The following is a 16008-nucleotide window of genomic DNA, read 5'->3' as shown; positions in this document are numbered from 1 at the left end:
CATGTGATAAAATTGAAATTTGTTTTAAGTCAGCAATACCGAAACTATATTCTCACATTGGAACATTGCAATTAAACTAGAGACTTCCAAACTAATTTGGTCTACTGCCCCCTTCTCAGGAAAACGAAAACCAAACCCTCTGTGTGTCTTGGCAACCTACCTTTTTAGGTGAACGAACAAAAGGCACACCCTAAGTTGCTCCTGAAGTCGTGGCTCCCTGGTGCCTCACTGGTTCTAGCGGGCCTTAAGGGTAGTCTCCCACTTTGGGAAATACTGTTACAAATAAACACGTTCTCTTTGCTAATGATCAAAAAACATATGCATTAAAGAAACGGATAAATGGGAAAGGAACTGTTAAATGTTGACTATTGTAATGCATTGACTTTTTGGGCAGAGCTTTTTGAACCACATCCACAAGTGCTCAGGACTTATTCCTGGCTCTGTCTGTGATCAGGGAACACTCCTGATAGTGCTCAGGGGATCATATGGAATAAAGGGAAATGAATCTGGGTCAGTTGCATGCAAAGCAAGCACATTGCCCACTAAAATATCTGACCAACTTCTAATGTATGTTTTAACTGCTCATATAACACTAGTTTCTTTGAACATTTGACTTTTTTTTTTTTTTTGAACATTTGACTTTTGACAGTGAGAGACTTTGGGTCACACTAACAGTGCTTGGGGCTGCTCCCACCTTTGTCCTCAAGGTCACTTCTTGTAATCCTGATGGGGGCATGGAAAATTGTGGGTGTCATTGATCAAATGGGGTCAGCTACATGCAAACCAATTCTCCTAGATTCTGTCGTATCTCTTTGGCCCTTAACATTTAACTGTTAAGAAGTGAAGATAGCCGGGCCCGGAGAGATAGCACAGCGGCGTTTGTCTTGCAAGCAGCCGCTCCAGGACCAAAGGTAGCTGGTTCGAATCCCGGTGTCCCATATGGTCCCCCGTGCCTGCCAGGAGCTATTTCTGAGCAGTCAGCCAGGAGTAACCCCTGAGCGCTGCCAGGTGTGACCCAAAAACAAAAAAAAAAAAACAAAAAACAAAAAACAAAAAAAAGAAGTGAAGATAGCCCATGCAGTTCATTTGATGAGGCATATGTAAGATGAATTGAAGTGATTGTATGTGAAAAACTCATCTTAAAACTTAGTTTATTTATATGTCAAATATATAAAATTTCATATTTTAGCAATGATAAAATGCTTATTCTTTTGTCATTTCTCATTGTCATCTCTATTGCTTTCCAAGCAATTTATTAATTTATTGGAATTATTAATTTATTGGAATTATTTCGTTCCTACCTTTTATGGAAAAAATAATTTTTCTTAACTTTATCTGTGTACTCTCTGAAATTTGTCACATCAGAGTTTTTAAGTGTCCATGCTGTATTTAGGAGAATGGATGTGTCTTACCTTTCCACCTAATCACTGAGGAACTTTTTATCTAACCTCCCTTCATTTCACTGCTATTAAAGAACTGCTGTGTTTGCAACACACTACTGAAATGAAACAGGTCTAATCCCTGGTCTCTTCCAGCTTTGTCCCTTCAGGTTTCTTTACACTTCCACTTTAGTGGGAAATAACATTTTTCATTTCTTCCTGGGAAAACTACAAATGTTTATGAATTACTAGGACTATGGCAGTAAGGCCCAAGGGGAGGGGCTAAGCTCTGCTGTCACTTTCTGTGTGATCTTGCTTCTGCACTTAATAGCTAAGTGGGCCAAGTATTTTTCAGGATATTAATTAAGTGATATATGCAAGGTGTTTGCCTCAAGTTCAAGAGCACTGTAAATGCTAAGTAAATATACCTACTAATGTTAAAGTAGATGCTTTATTATCAAAATTGTGGAATGTCAAAGCAAGCTGGGAGAAAAAAAGTTCAATCACTGTTCTAGTGTATTTGGAAGAAAGCCCGATATTTTCTTATGTCTGATCAGCTTTAATTATATTTTGATGTTCACAGCCCAGAGCTAGCAGAGAGGCATGTTATCCTCAGCTATTGCTCTATCAGAACACTTTCGGCTAACGAAGACCATATGTGACCATCCTTTTTTATTCATTTTCTATAACCTTGGCCTGAAATCTTGGTAGATGAATATCTTTCTAGTTACAAATGCCTTTGGAGGAACAGATTGTGCACAACAAGTGTTATGACCATATGAGGAATTTTTACGATCACTTGAAATTGTACTCATTAAGGACAAAACAAGACTTATTAGATCAGTGAGTGCTTCCCTGAGCATTTTGAGATAGCCAAAAATTATGGTACATTGGTACTTATAAAAATCAGAATTATTCTGTGACAAAATAGCAGCTACAGCAAATGCCTATGTTGGAAGTCTCAATTTGCTGAGAAGGTTCTTAAGATCATAGGCCAAGATTTCTGGTTTGGCCTGTCAGCACTCAGAATCTATTGGACTCATATCAAAGCTGATCTACAAAGTTTTGAGGATCATCTTTGTTGCTCAGGAAAGTCTTTGATGAGAGGATTGGTCTGTGGTATAACTTTGTTTCATTTACTGAATTCAAGGAAAGACAAAGTGGCATTTCAAGCATGTCTAGGTTTTATAAATTAATTGCTTAATCTTTAATAATAATGGCAGAATTCACATTTCCATAAAATAAAATCTTTTTGTTTATAATGTTTGCATTTTACCAGTGTTTCATACTAAGGGTTGTAATAAATATCATTTACATTTGTAGACTGTTTATGATTATATAAATGCTTCTAGAAAGTTATCCTATCCTTATTATATCATGTGATATAATTTTAAAATATATGATATGGGAGATTGTTGAGAACCTTTGGTTTCAGTGTTTGTATTACTTAATAAAATGTCTCATCAGACAAGTGGTGTAAAAATATTTGTGCCTGAAAATAAAAAACTATATCTTATTGTCTAGTTCATGTGCCTGGATTTGGTTATCTCTTGTTAGGGTCTCTTATACTGAGGAGAATCAATGAATTTAGGAATTGTTGGCCTAGTGGGGATTTTACCATGTTCTCTCTAAAACTAAGAAACATCAACTCTTTAGTCTGTAGAGAACCAGATTGTTAAACCAAGTTTCAGCGAACAGAAGATTGGAAATAGTTGGGAGACAATTACTATCCCATTCTTGCTCCCCTTTGAGGTTAATTTTACATTGATTTTTTTCAAATCATTATTTACTGACTTCACATCTTTAGTCTTCAGTTGGAAGACTAATATGAAGTAGAATTAGGAAAAGGAAATCTTTCTGACAACTTCTTAAACACTAGAAATGTAAGTATAGGAGTAGGTAGGAATGAATGTATGCAGCTTGTAAAAGATCAACTGAAGCTTATTGGGCTGTTTTTGCTGCTTATCCAAGAATTTTAGATGCATTGTAGGAATCAATGACAATAACTTTTGAGGCTTCTATTAATAGGTAAAAAAAATGTTAGTAGCAGACTTGGATTTCTTTCAGCAGAGGTATGTTCTGTCATACCATTTACAAATATAAACTATAAATATATATGTAAAATATTTCTGCTGTTTTTTGAAAGTAAGTCCAATAAATGCAAATTATACATTAAAATTTCTTAGTGTCAAGAGTTTTTATGTCTAAATATCATTTAGGACATGTCAGATTGCACTATAAATGTAGAATGAATGCCTCTGGGATACTTTGTAAATAAAAAATGAAAAGGACTCCAAGGCAATTTATAAAAATATCACAAATGTATAATGATGTAATAAAACAAACAAAGCTTTAGTTCTTTGCCTGACTGCAGTGGGATACTAGGAAACCAGCTCATTCTTCCTACATGCAATGAATGTTCTCTGTCCTTTGAGTTAACTGTCTAGCCCTATTTTTAAAACATCAAAAAAAGATATACCTGAGTATTTACTGATGAAATTATACATTCTTAGGGATTTTATTCATAACTTTAGGAATTGGATAAAAAATCAAAAGGAAAACTGGACAAGAGAACCATAAGGGAGTCCAAATATGACAAAACATAGATAATTAAGCAGAATTATTGGACATAGGTACTTTTTATACATTGCTTTTGCTTATATTTGAATATTTTCATAACAGTAAGGGTTCAAAATGTTAATATAATGTAATATAATCATGCTACTTAATATCATACATTTTCAAAATGAATAACAAGGAAAGATGATGATTAATATATGTTAACATAACACAGTTGAATAAATATAGCTGTCAAGTTGGAAATGTCAAGGTGGCAATTTAATTTTACTAGTGGTTGAAGAAAAAGCCTCAGAATTGCTGTGAGTTCATAAATATAATACTTCAGATATATTATGAATTGATATATATCATATTAGTTCAAATCAGTATTCAGTAATACATTGTTTTTAAAACTCTTACGATGGGCTGGAGTGAGAGTACAGTGAGTAAGATTTTTGTCTTTTATGTAGCCAATCCAGGTTCAATTTTTGGCATCCCATATGGTTCCCCAAGCCTACCAGGAGTGATTTCTGAGTGCAGAGACAGGAGTAGGCTCTAAGCACTGCAGAATATGTACCCCCAACAAAACAAAACAGAACAGAATGAAAATTTCTAAGATGGTGAAGAATTTTTGGACAAAAGTTTATTTTTTATGATAAAATACTATTTTATACTATATAATGTAAGTCATATCTATTCACATTTATATTAATGTAAATTTAGACTTGTCATATATATATATATATATATATATATATATATATTTTTTTTTTTTTTTTGGTTTTTGGGCCACACCCAGCAGTGCTCAGGGGTTACTCCTGGCTGTCTGCTCAGAAATAGCTCCTGGCAGGCACAGGGGACCATATGGGACACCGGGATTCGAACCAACCACCTTTGGTCCTGGATCAGCTGCTTGCAAGGCAAATGCCACTGTGCTATCTCTCCGGGCCCTAGACTTGTCATATTTTTATGAAATTCATATTCACTAGAGTGAATTATAGATATGTTCGATTTTTAGAATGTTGGTATACTTTACTTTTATTTATTTAATTATTTTAGATTTTGGTCACACCTGGCTATAGTCAGTGCTTACTCCTGGCTCTACTCTTAGGGATTATTTCTGCCAGTACTCAGGAGCAATATAGAGTATTGGAGATGGACTCTAGTTTAGATGCATGCATGGCAAATGCCCCACCTACTGTACTAATTAATTCTAGCAACCTTTCTTTTTGTGCTATATTAGAAGTTATTGTTGCGTAAACTATCCAGTTTGTAAATCTGACTTGAATTCCTGCCGCATGTCCAGCATAGGTTAATTGAGAGTTTTATTTCATGGGTTGGGGGATTGGGCCACACCAACCTTTGCTCAGGACTCCTTCTGGTTCTGTGATCAGGGATCACTCCTGACAAGGGGTCGGACCTATTGGATTGAACCTGGGTTATTCGCATGCAAGGCAAGTGGCACTATCCTGTACTACCATTCCAGCCAAAATAATTTTAGGAAGGGAATTGAGAAACAAAATGCCCAAACTTCAGATATTTTGGGGACCATTTCATTAAAAATCTCATTTATTTAAAAAGTGCTATGGCTGAAAATATAAATTTTTTCTAAAGGAGAACAAAATTGATTTTTTTTCAGTCAATTTAAACTAACCTAAAGAATGTTCATTCGTGCAGATAACTCAATTTTAATTTCCCTTTCCTTGTTTTCTTCAGAGACTAGAAATGAAAGGAGAACTTTCTTGCCTTTTAAGTTTCCAAATAGCTGATCAATTAGAATGCCTTATTATAATGGAAGACATAGTATTTTTCTGTTGTAGAGATAATACTGCCGTTTTGTCATAGACCATAATTTCATTTGATTCTGATAAGTATGGATAATTCATTGAATTTGAATCTACAAAATACCAATTTGAGATGTGGAAATTATGTGTTTTCTTAGTTCACCCAGCACTGAAATAATTCCTATTGAATATGACCCACTGAACATTGGGGGGGGGGATATTTTTTGGAAACTATGTATTCAATTAAGAATTATACAAAGGTAGAATGTTGAGAATGGAGGCAGTGGTTATTGGTTCTGTTGATAGATCCATTGATAGATTTTTATTGACATTTAATCAAACTGTTTATGTATTGTTATTAAAGCTAATGATTGACTTTAGGCAAGTCACCCAATCTCCTTTATTCAGTTTCCTATTTGTAAAATGATAACAATGGTATATACATACATCTAGGGTTGTAGAGAAATGTTTGGCAAATAGCCAAAAACTATTAAGAGAGAATTAAAGGAGAAAATACTTATAAAATGGAATGTTTTTAACTCTAGTTAATTTTGTTTTTGGGTTATACCTGTCAGCACTTAGGGATTACTCCTGGCTCTGTGCTTAGAAATCACTCCTGGCAGGCTTGGGGAACCATATGAAATGCCTGGAATCAATCTGGGTTGGCCAGATGCAAGTCAAACACTCTACCTGCTGTGCTATCACTTCAGCTCCTCTATTTAAATTTTTGTGTTCATTTCACTTCATTTGTTTGTTTGTTTTTTGAATCATGCCCAGCTGATTTCATGGCTTACCCTTGGCTCTGTGCTTAGTGCTTATGCATGGCGCAGTGCTTTGGTAACTATATGGATGCCAGGGATTAAACCTGGGTTGGCCGTGTGCAAGGCTAACACTCTACCTGCTGCACTACTACTCCAGTTTCCATTTTATTTTATTTTTTAATTGAAGTAATTCTGGTTTTTTTACATGCAAAATCGTAATTTAATGAGCATGAAGAACTATGTAAGTGAAATTAGGGGAAGAATTATGTACAAATTTCAAACAACATACTCCTAAAAGGTGAACTTTTTGGGAATGAATTTGGAATGTTAAAGTGGTTGGTGAGTTCGGAGCAAATAGATAATGAAACGATATGCTACAATAGATAAGTAACAATTAGATTCTGATAGTCCTTACACACTGTTATATGGGTTGTTGTTGTTGTTTTTTTTTTTAAGTAATGCGGTACCACTTTTACGTAGAAGTCATTTCTGTTGTATCAGCACTCTGACAGAACAACTATAACCAAACAAAATATACATAGAAAACAAAATGCTACACTAGCTGAAGTTATTGGAGTCTACAGACGTGCAGGTAGATTTGGGGAAAGAGTGAAAGTCTTTGAAGAGAAACTGGTAGCTTTTGGATTTGCAGTTTCTGGCCTGAGGGTAGCACACTTTGAACACAGAGAGAGGCTACAGCTCTATGAGAAACCTTGACATCTTTCGTGTCTTTGAAAGTTAGTTTGAACCAACAATGATCATTTTCAAGTAATGCTTCAGTATGAGCTCAGAGACAAAAGTAGTGGCTTAGATTGAGTTTTGCTTATAAGCCATGCCTAGATTTCATATTGACCTCTAAATTACATAGGTACAGCCCAGAGCGAAACATTCCTATGAGGGATAAATGAACTGAGCAGAGATTGGAGATTCTATTGAAGAGACACACTTCTATGTGTGAGTCTAAGTTAAGATTTGAAAATAAACAACCCCCACATTTTTCAGAGTAATAATATAGAACCCAAAGACTCAGAAATGAACAGTATCTATAGGCAATCCAAACTTATTCAACAAAAGACAAATTAGGACACCATATCCACTTTCAAAAGAAAGTCAATGAGATCAAATGTTGAAGTGAGAAAAATAATGTCCAACACCTTAGTGCCTGGGTTTGATTCCAGGCACTGCATTTAATTTGCTGAGCCTTGCCAGGAGTGATCCCTTAGTGCTTATCCAGGAGTAAAGCCTAAGTAATTCTCAGTGTGGCCCAAATGACAAAAAAAAAAAAAAAAAAAGTGTGTAAAATAATTAAGCATATATCACATTTCTTGTTTGTTTTCTGTTTTGTTTTGTTTTGTTGGGCCACACCCATTTGACGCTCAGGGGTTACTCCTGGCTATGTGCTCAGAAATCGCCCCTGGCTTGGGGGGACCATATGGGACGCCGGGGGATCGAACCTCGGTCCTTCCTTGGCTAGCGCTTGCAAGGCAGACACCTTACCTCCAGCGCCACCTACCCGGCCCCCATATATCACATTTCTACAGAGAAAAATACATGTTTGAAAAACAAATTATAGAACTAGAAAATATAGTATCAGTAGTTTCAAATTCTCTAAGCTTAACAGAATGGCAATAATAAGGAAAGCATTGATCATCTTGAATGAGTCCTCATTACTCAATAAGACTTCTAATTACTGTCCACATTTTTATGCTTTAGAATATGGCAACCCCACTTTTCATTTCCAAGTGGTGTTTTGTTTCTCCTTTAAATGTTCCTCAGGCTGAAGAAACAATGAACCAGATAGAGCTTTCCTGGCTTGATGCTGACATGGGTTTGATTTCTGAAGGTCTCCTGAGTGATCCCTGAGTGTAGATGCCTTGTTTGCTGATGCCAAGATAAAGAATTCTTGATAATTTTCTCTCAGACTCCAGTAGATCAACTTTTTGCTAGGGGTCAGTGGAGCTCTCCTCGGGGATTTGCTTTTCGGGACTGTTTCTGTGAAAATTGAGACATCTGCCAGGTGATAGGTACCCCCTCACAAAAAAAAAATCTTACTGTATATAGACATTCCTTATTTTTCCTTTGGAGATCTGATTTACTGATGATGTATTCCTTTAGCTTTTGTTTCCTGAAAACACATTTCACTTTTCTGAGTGATAATTTAGTTAAGTTGAGTCCTCCTGGTTGTGGGTCTTTTTCATGAAGACCTATGTCTGGGTCATAGCTCTTCCTTCTGAACAGTCAAGATACTGTGATAAGATTTGCTGATACTCTTCTGAGGGTTCTCTTATATGTGACTTTTTTCTTTTTTCTTATTGTAATTAGAACTCTATTTTCATTCTTGATGGTTTTCTAGTTCTCACTTTGTTTTGGTCTCCTTGAAGCCCTAGGGCCAGTCCTAATGATGCTCATCCTGGCCATGCAATACCAAGAAATCAAACTCTGGTTTTGCATGTTTTGTTTGTTTGTTTGTTTTTTGGTTTTTAGGCCACACCTGGTGACGCTCAGGGGTTTCTCCTGGCTATGCGCTCAGGAGTCGCTCCTGGCTTGGGGGACCATATGGGACACCGGGGGATAGAACCACGGTCTGTCCTAGGCAGGCGCTGGCAAGGCAGACACCTTACCTCTAGCGCCACCGCACCGGCCCCTGGTTTTGCATGTTTAAGGCATATTTTATGCCTCCTTTAGCTAACTCTCCAATCCTTTTTTCTTTTTTTCCAATGGAAGCAGCCAGAGATATAGTACAACATTTACCTTGAATGTGACTGCTCTGGATTCGATCCCTGGTACCCCTGCAGTCTCTGAATTTCCAGGAGTGATTCCTAAACTCAGAGCCAGGAACATGCTGATTGTGTGTCTCTTTTCTCTTTACTTTAAACTTACATTCGTAGTCTAACTCTTTTCATGGTGAGGAAATTTTTTGGTATATTTTAACATAAGAATTCTTCCTCTTTCCCTTTTCTCCTTATGGAATCCTTTTGATGTGTATGGTTCTTAAGTAAATGTCTCTCTGCTGGTGACAGAGCAAGTGCTCTTTGGCTCTCAAGTACAGGCTGTCAGACCTTGCTTGTGTTGACTGGGACACATAATGGGTTCTGAGGCCCATGTGGAAACTGGCTGTACTGTGGGAATTCTTAAGGTTACTCTCTCTGTGTTGGGGGTATGCCTTGTTTGCTGGTGGCCCAGTGTTGATTGGAAGGGTCTGCCTGTCTGTCAGGATAAAGAACTCTTGATAATTTTCTCTCAGGCTCCAGTAGCTCAGCTTTTTGCTAGGGGTGAGTGCATCTCTCCTGGGGATTTGCTTTTAGGAACTGTTACTGTGGAAATTGAGACCCAATATGGTGTCCATAAGCCAATCCATGAACAAGAAAGTACCATCCTGTAACTCTGATTCCTTTCAAACCTGTGGTTTCTAGCTCTCATTTTAGAGTTGAGATCATAGGATTGTGAAATCAAGTATCAGGCACAATCTGTACCTTAGAAATTGCTACCTGATTATAGCTGATTATTCTGCTGCCTACAGGGTAATTTTTCTTTCTTTCAGCAGTTCATCTGGATTTTTGCCCTTTTGTCAGTTTTTTTAAATATAAAAACAATTTTCAATGTAGATTTGCTCTGAGCACAGTATTTGCTTCATTGCTTCACCACACCTCTTCATTTGGGCATCTTGACCTCGTCCTCCTTATAACTCTTTAGTTATAGTCATTTAAATTATTTCATTGAGAGAAAATATGAAATGATTTTTTGTGATAAAAAATCTTAACTTTACATGGTATTTTTACATGATATGTTTTATTTCTTTAAAACAAATGCTGACTGTTGATTATTTATCTACTCTACTTTTTCCTCACTTTTAACTCTGTCTCTGTAAGGGTAATTTAGTGGTTTATTTTACACACTGAAAGATAAAGTAGTTTTTAATAAAAAATAATTTTAAATTCCTAAAATTTAAAAGAAATTCCTGTTGTCTTTATTGCTTTGTTGCTTATTGCTGAGGTGCTTTTCGGGTTTTTGTTTGTTTGTGTGTGTGTGTGTGTTCTTATGTTTTTCTTCATTTTCTCCTCTTAAATTGATATTTATTGCCTCCTCCCATTTTTTTGCTTGTTGATTTTTGCCCCCACCCCTTTTTTCTTTCCTTCTAACAGAACCACATAAGTTGAACCATCTTTTTCTACCTCACAAATTGGAGGAGAAATAGTAGAGGGTACCAAGACCAAACAGTCGTATGAACATCGAGTAGAAATAAAATATGATCAGACTTAAACACCAAATACAAAGCCAATGACAACAGAATCGATACCCAATCTACAACAAGCTAGACACAAAGGGGACCACTTATATTAGCAGCCCAGGGGCACAGGAAGGGATATGGGATGCATGCTGGGAATGGGGTGGAGGGAGGACAACATTGGTGGTGGGAATGCCCCTGATTCAATGTCACTATGTACCTAAAATATTACTGTGGAAGATTTGAAATCCACTGTGGTAAAAATAAAAATTATTTTTAAAAAATTTACCTTGCTTCATACAAGTTTGAAATAAGTAATGTTATGATGAAAAAAATCCCAGGTTAGGGGCCGGAGCAAACGCACAAGTGGTAGGACATCTGCCTTGCACACTCTAATCTAGGATGGACCACGTTTCAATCCCCCTGCATCCCATATGGTCCTCCAAGTCAGGAATGATTTCTGAGCACATAGCCAGGAGTAACCCCTGAGTGTCACTGGGTATGACCCAAAATCCAAAAAAAAGAAAAAAATTTTTTTCTACCTTAGCAGCATCCTGATTTAGGAGAATTTACAGTTGCATCTTACTACTGTTGCCCAAACTAGATCCTTTGATTTTTGTTTTTCTCAGGATAGACCATGTTTGTGTAAACTATAACATTTTTCACCATTATGTCAATAATAATCATTCAGTGAGGCTCCTATTTTTGCATCTTATAATGACCATATTTTCCAACATATAAGACGACCCTTTAACCCATGAAAAACTTCCTGAAAGTCTTAAAAGTAAGTTACTTCTTAAAAGTAAGAGGGGGGCAGGTCACTCGTCCCTGCAGCTGGAATAAGTTTCAGCATGCCGTATACCAACTCCCGACTTTTAGGAAGTTTTTCATCAGTTGAAGGGTCGTCTTATACACCAGAAAATAAAGTATTTAATGCATTAAGTAGTTCAGATGTGTATCTTTGCAACATTCAATGCCTATAACAACAGGATACATCTAAGAAATTGAACCTGCTATTGGGTATATGAGTTCTTGAATAATGTGATGAAGATTTGCATCCTAAACTCCAGATATCCATGTAGTAAGTCAGTATTATATAGTTTAGCTAGGTGGTTCTAGGTCATTCCTGATGGTTAGGCATCTCTGACTTGTAAACTTTGTCCTTACTGATCTCTTCAATATACAGTGACTTGCCCTTAGGTGCCCTGTCCCCTCAATAAACTAAAACTGGAACCTACCTTATGCTGCATTCGGTAATATGGTCTGAGTCTAATGTCTGTGGCTGGAACATGGGGACCTTTTCCTTTATGGTGCTTACTGCTTGTAGTTAATCAACCTGGGCTTGCCTCTCAAGCACTTTGTTCCTTTGATTTTTTTTTTCTTATTTCCTGGCTTTATGGACATCCGTAAAACTTGCTGCCTTCCTGCTGTCTGCCTGGGCATTGGTGACAGGTCAAAGAGGAAGTGACCTTACCAGAACCTCTTTTATATCTTACATTGTCCAACTGCCCCTCAATTATAAGTTTTGTTGCTTCCTCTTGAGCAAGTAATATTAAAGGACCAGTTAAATTAATAAAATTGCCTTGGGCTCCTTTCCTCCCCACCACTCCACTTCCACCTGAACACACTGAAAACATTAAGTCATCTTTCAGTTTGGGAAAGTCCAAATATGTAAAAAACAAAACAAATGAGGATCTTGACTGCACCTATACTTCGATAAAATAGTTTCTTCAAGTCTTACATATAGAGCTATGAAATGAACAGATGACAAACTTTTCTGAAAGAGCCCTTTGTTGCATATTAATTTTAACTTTTATTTTATTCTGTTTTTTGTTTGTTTTGTTTTTGGGTCACACCCGGAGGCACTCAGGAGTCACTTCTGGTTCTGTGCTCAGGAGTTGCTCCTGGCAGGCTCTGGGTACCATATGGGATACCAGAATTTGAACTGGGGTCCATCCTGTGTTAGCTGCGTACAAGGCAAATGCCTTATCTCTGTGCTATCACTCTGGTCCCATTTATTTTATTCTTTTATTTTTATTATTTTGGGAAGCAAGATTTAGAGCTACACCAGTAGTGCTCTCAGGAATTTTAACTGGGTTCTGCCACATGCAAGGCAAGCACCTTACCTCCTCACTCCAGTCTCACTGGCTTTATATTTTAAATATTGCATTACTTTTGAAGAGGGGAGGAGGAGTAGAGGAGTTGACCCACACCTGGCTATGCTCCTGGTGGTAGTTGGGGACTAGATATGGTGTTCGGAATAGAACTAGTCAACTTGTGTACAAGACAAGTACCCACCCCTCTGTACTACTTCTCTGCTTTTTGCTTTTTAATATTGTCTTCAAGTCTCTCCTTTTAATTATACCTGGATATTTATTGCGTTTTTTTATTGCAAGGAAAAAATTGTGGGTTTTTTTTTGGGGGGGGGCCACACCCATTGATGCTAAGGGGTTGTTCCTGGCTATACACTCAGAAATCGCTCTTGGCTGGGGGAACTTATGGGATTCTGGGGGATCGAACCAAAGTCCATCCTAGGTCAGCCTTGTGCAAGGCAAACGCTCTACCACTACGCCACTGCTCTGGCCTCTATTGCAAGTATTTCTTTTAAACAAGATTCTGATTTTATTTATCTGGTCTGAGGTCAATCCAGAATGATACTACATTTTTTGACTTACAAATTCATTCATGCTTTTCCCCAATTCATACTTAACATCAATTGTAAATACTTAACATAAATTCATACTCGACATAAGTTGTATTGAATATTTGTGTGAATTTTAGTTTCATATTTTATACATAATGATTTTTGGACATGGATGTGTTTCCCTCTCAAAATCACCAGAGGATTTGTAAAGAAGCCAGGTTTGGTATTTAATGAGAATAAGTTAAAAAGTAATTGATAAATGTTATAAGTATAAAAAGAGAAAGATTTTATTTATCAATGTAAAGATAAACATTTTTGTGATTCTGAAACATTGAGAATAGAATTAAATAGAATCCAGTTTACATAGAAACATCCAATTGATTTAAGACATTGACAGTTCTATTTACTTAATAATTTTGAACATTTATAAATTTTGTAGCAGAATTTTATTTTTGATTCATTCAGTTGAGTAAAGTCAGACTTTTATTGTATCTGGGTAGGTCTAGTGAGTAGTAGAGACATTCCTGCCATGCTCTCATAATCTATTCAGTCACTTACACACTGAAAGTCAGCACACATGAAAATATGTCAGTTGCCAGTCAGAGGGAATTCAAAAAAAAGTTTCCTTTACTTTCTATTTAACTTAATAATATCTTTATTTAAGCACCATGATTACAGACATTTTGTAGTTGGATTTCAATCATAAAAATGAATATCCCCCTTCACCAGTGCAAACTTCCCACCACCAATGCCCCTTCTCCCTCCTGATTAGAGGTTTCTTTAACGTTATTTACTGGAGTGTGATTTTTATGATTATCTATAAACTCCCAACATTTAATAGGCCTCCTGGATACAGAAATATGAAATATGTAAATTATGTTGCGTCATTTATTGCAACTAGTATTGCAGTCATGTTCTTTGGAAGGAGGGATTTCACCTCCAAAGTTAGTCTCTAGTTGGGAGTTATTTCTGAGAGACAATAGGAATATGTGTTTGGAAATTTTAGCTTGGACTCTCAACACTTGACCAGAATCTGGGTTTACATATTAGTTAAAATGATTTATTATATGGTTCTTACTTTTCAGATTGAGTTTTGAAACCAATTTGATTCTAAGCTCCTTTTCTAGATACTCTGGTCCAATAATAGAGTCCAGCAAGGTTCACTGCAAGCAGTTGAGCTCCTCAGATGTTTACTTACCAGTCCCGAGCTATCGCGGGCATTTAGACAAAAGCTGTTGATGACAGTGTATTTATAAAACATCTAGGAACAGAGCTGCTTCCTCTACTGTAGACTTTTCTCAATTGATTGCATCCCAGTGGGATGATTGGCGATCAGCTTCCCCCCATGGAAAAGCCTCCTACTGGAACTCTTTGTGTTACATTTCTTAGAGGTAATGCTTGGTTATCATGTTTGATCAACGGCATCTTTTCAACATGCAGTTGACTATCAATCTTGTATCTTTAAAAGTGAAACAATGTCTCGTGCCTAAGAAAGCAATTCAATTTTGACCGACTTGAAAAGAGATTGGGAAGCTGCTGGGAGCTCCTTCCAGCCCGGCTTTCTCAGAGAAGCTAGCGGAGTAGAGCGGTCATGGGTTGGAAAGAGCTCCACGAGAGGGGCGACTGCTTTTCACTGTTGGAAGCTGGCACCGCCTTCTCCCTGCTCTCCTTATGATTAGTGTTTACCCTGGTTCTTTTTGCCCTTGATTTTTTTTTTAGGTACACTTTTTTTTATGGCATGGAGGGCTTTACACTGTCTACAGGTTGCTTTTTATGGAAGGCAGAAAGGTCAATGTTTCTCAATGTTTGAGAATCACAAAAATGTTTATCTTTACATCAATAAATGAAATCTTCTTGCTCTTTTTTATACTTACAGCATTTATCAATTCGTTTTTAACTAATTCTCATTAAGCACCAAACCTGGCTTCTTTACAGAGGCAGTTTCTCTAGTGATTTTGAGAGGGAAATCAGGATTTGGGGGTGGGGGGTGGGGGGTACACTCAGATGTGTTCAGAGCTTATTTCTGCCTCTGCACTCAGAGTTCACTCCTGGCAGGCTACGGTGGGAAGACCATACCAGGAGTTGAACCTGAGACAGACATGCAAGGCAAGCACCCTGCATGTTGGACCATCTCTTCAATCCCCAAGAAATTGCTTTTTGCCTCTCTTCAGTCTTGAGGTGCTGGTATCTTCCTGCTGTTGCTGATATCTGTGGTTTCTACTGCCATCTGCACTTCTCTTTTTAGTTTATACTTCATCAGAACTCTCACTTTCCTTTACGAATTCCTTATAAGTACTTATAGCAGTTTTCCTGTTTATTTCCAGTGTGCCATTGGTTTGAGGGCATGTTTAAAAGATAAGAATTGGGGCTCGAGTGGTGGCACAGTGGTAGAGCTTTTGCCTTGCATGCGGCTGACCTAAAATGAACCTCGGTTAGATCCCCTACTGTCCCATATGGTCCCCAAAGTCAGGAGCGATTTCTGAGCACATAGCCAGGAGTAACACCTGAGCGTCACAGGGTGTGGCCCCCCCAAAAACAAACCAAACACACACACACAGAAATATAAAGATAAGAATTGATCATTCTTTTCTCTCAGAGAATCTTGTGACCATGGTGATCAAAATTAAGAATTACATATTGTAAAATTTAAATTAGA

The 16008-nt window shown here is 37.1% G+C and overlaps 1 protein-coding gene across 1 annotated transcript in view; it reads left to right on the top strand.

Annotated features, from left to right (window-relative positions):
- The window catches only part of FBXL17 (F-box and leucine rich repeat protein 17), a 573691-nt gene that overhangs the window by 174125 nt on the left and 383558 nt on the right, over positions 1 to 16008 (top strand). The window lies entirely within an intron of this gene.

Source organism: Suncus etruscus, chromosome 2, assembly GCF_024139225.1.
Source record: "Suncus etruscus isolate mSunEtr1 chromosome 2, mSunEtr1.pri.cur, whole genome shotgun sequence".
In the NCBI taxonomy this organism is placed as follows: domain Eukaryota; kingdom Metazoa; phylum Chordata; class Mammalia; order Eulipotyphla; family Soricidae; genus Suncus; species Suncus etruscus.
Note: the sequence above shows the minus strand (reverse complement) of the source record. Positions and strands in the feature narration are given on the sequence as shown.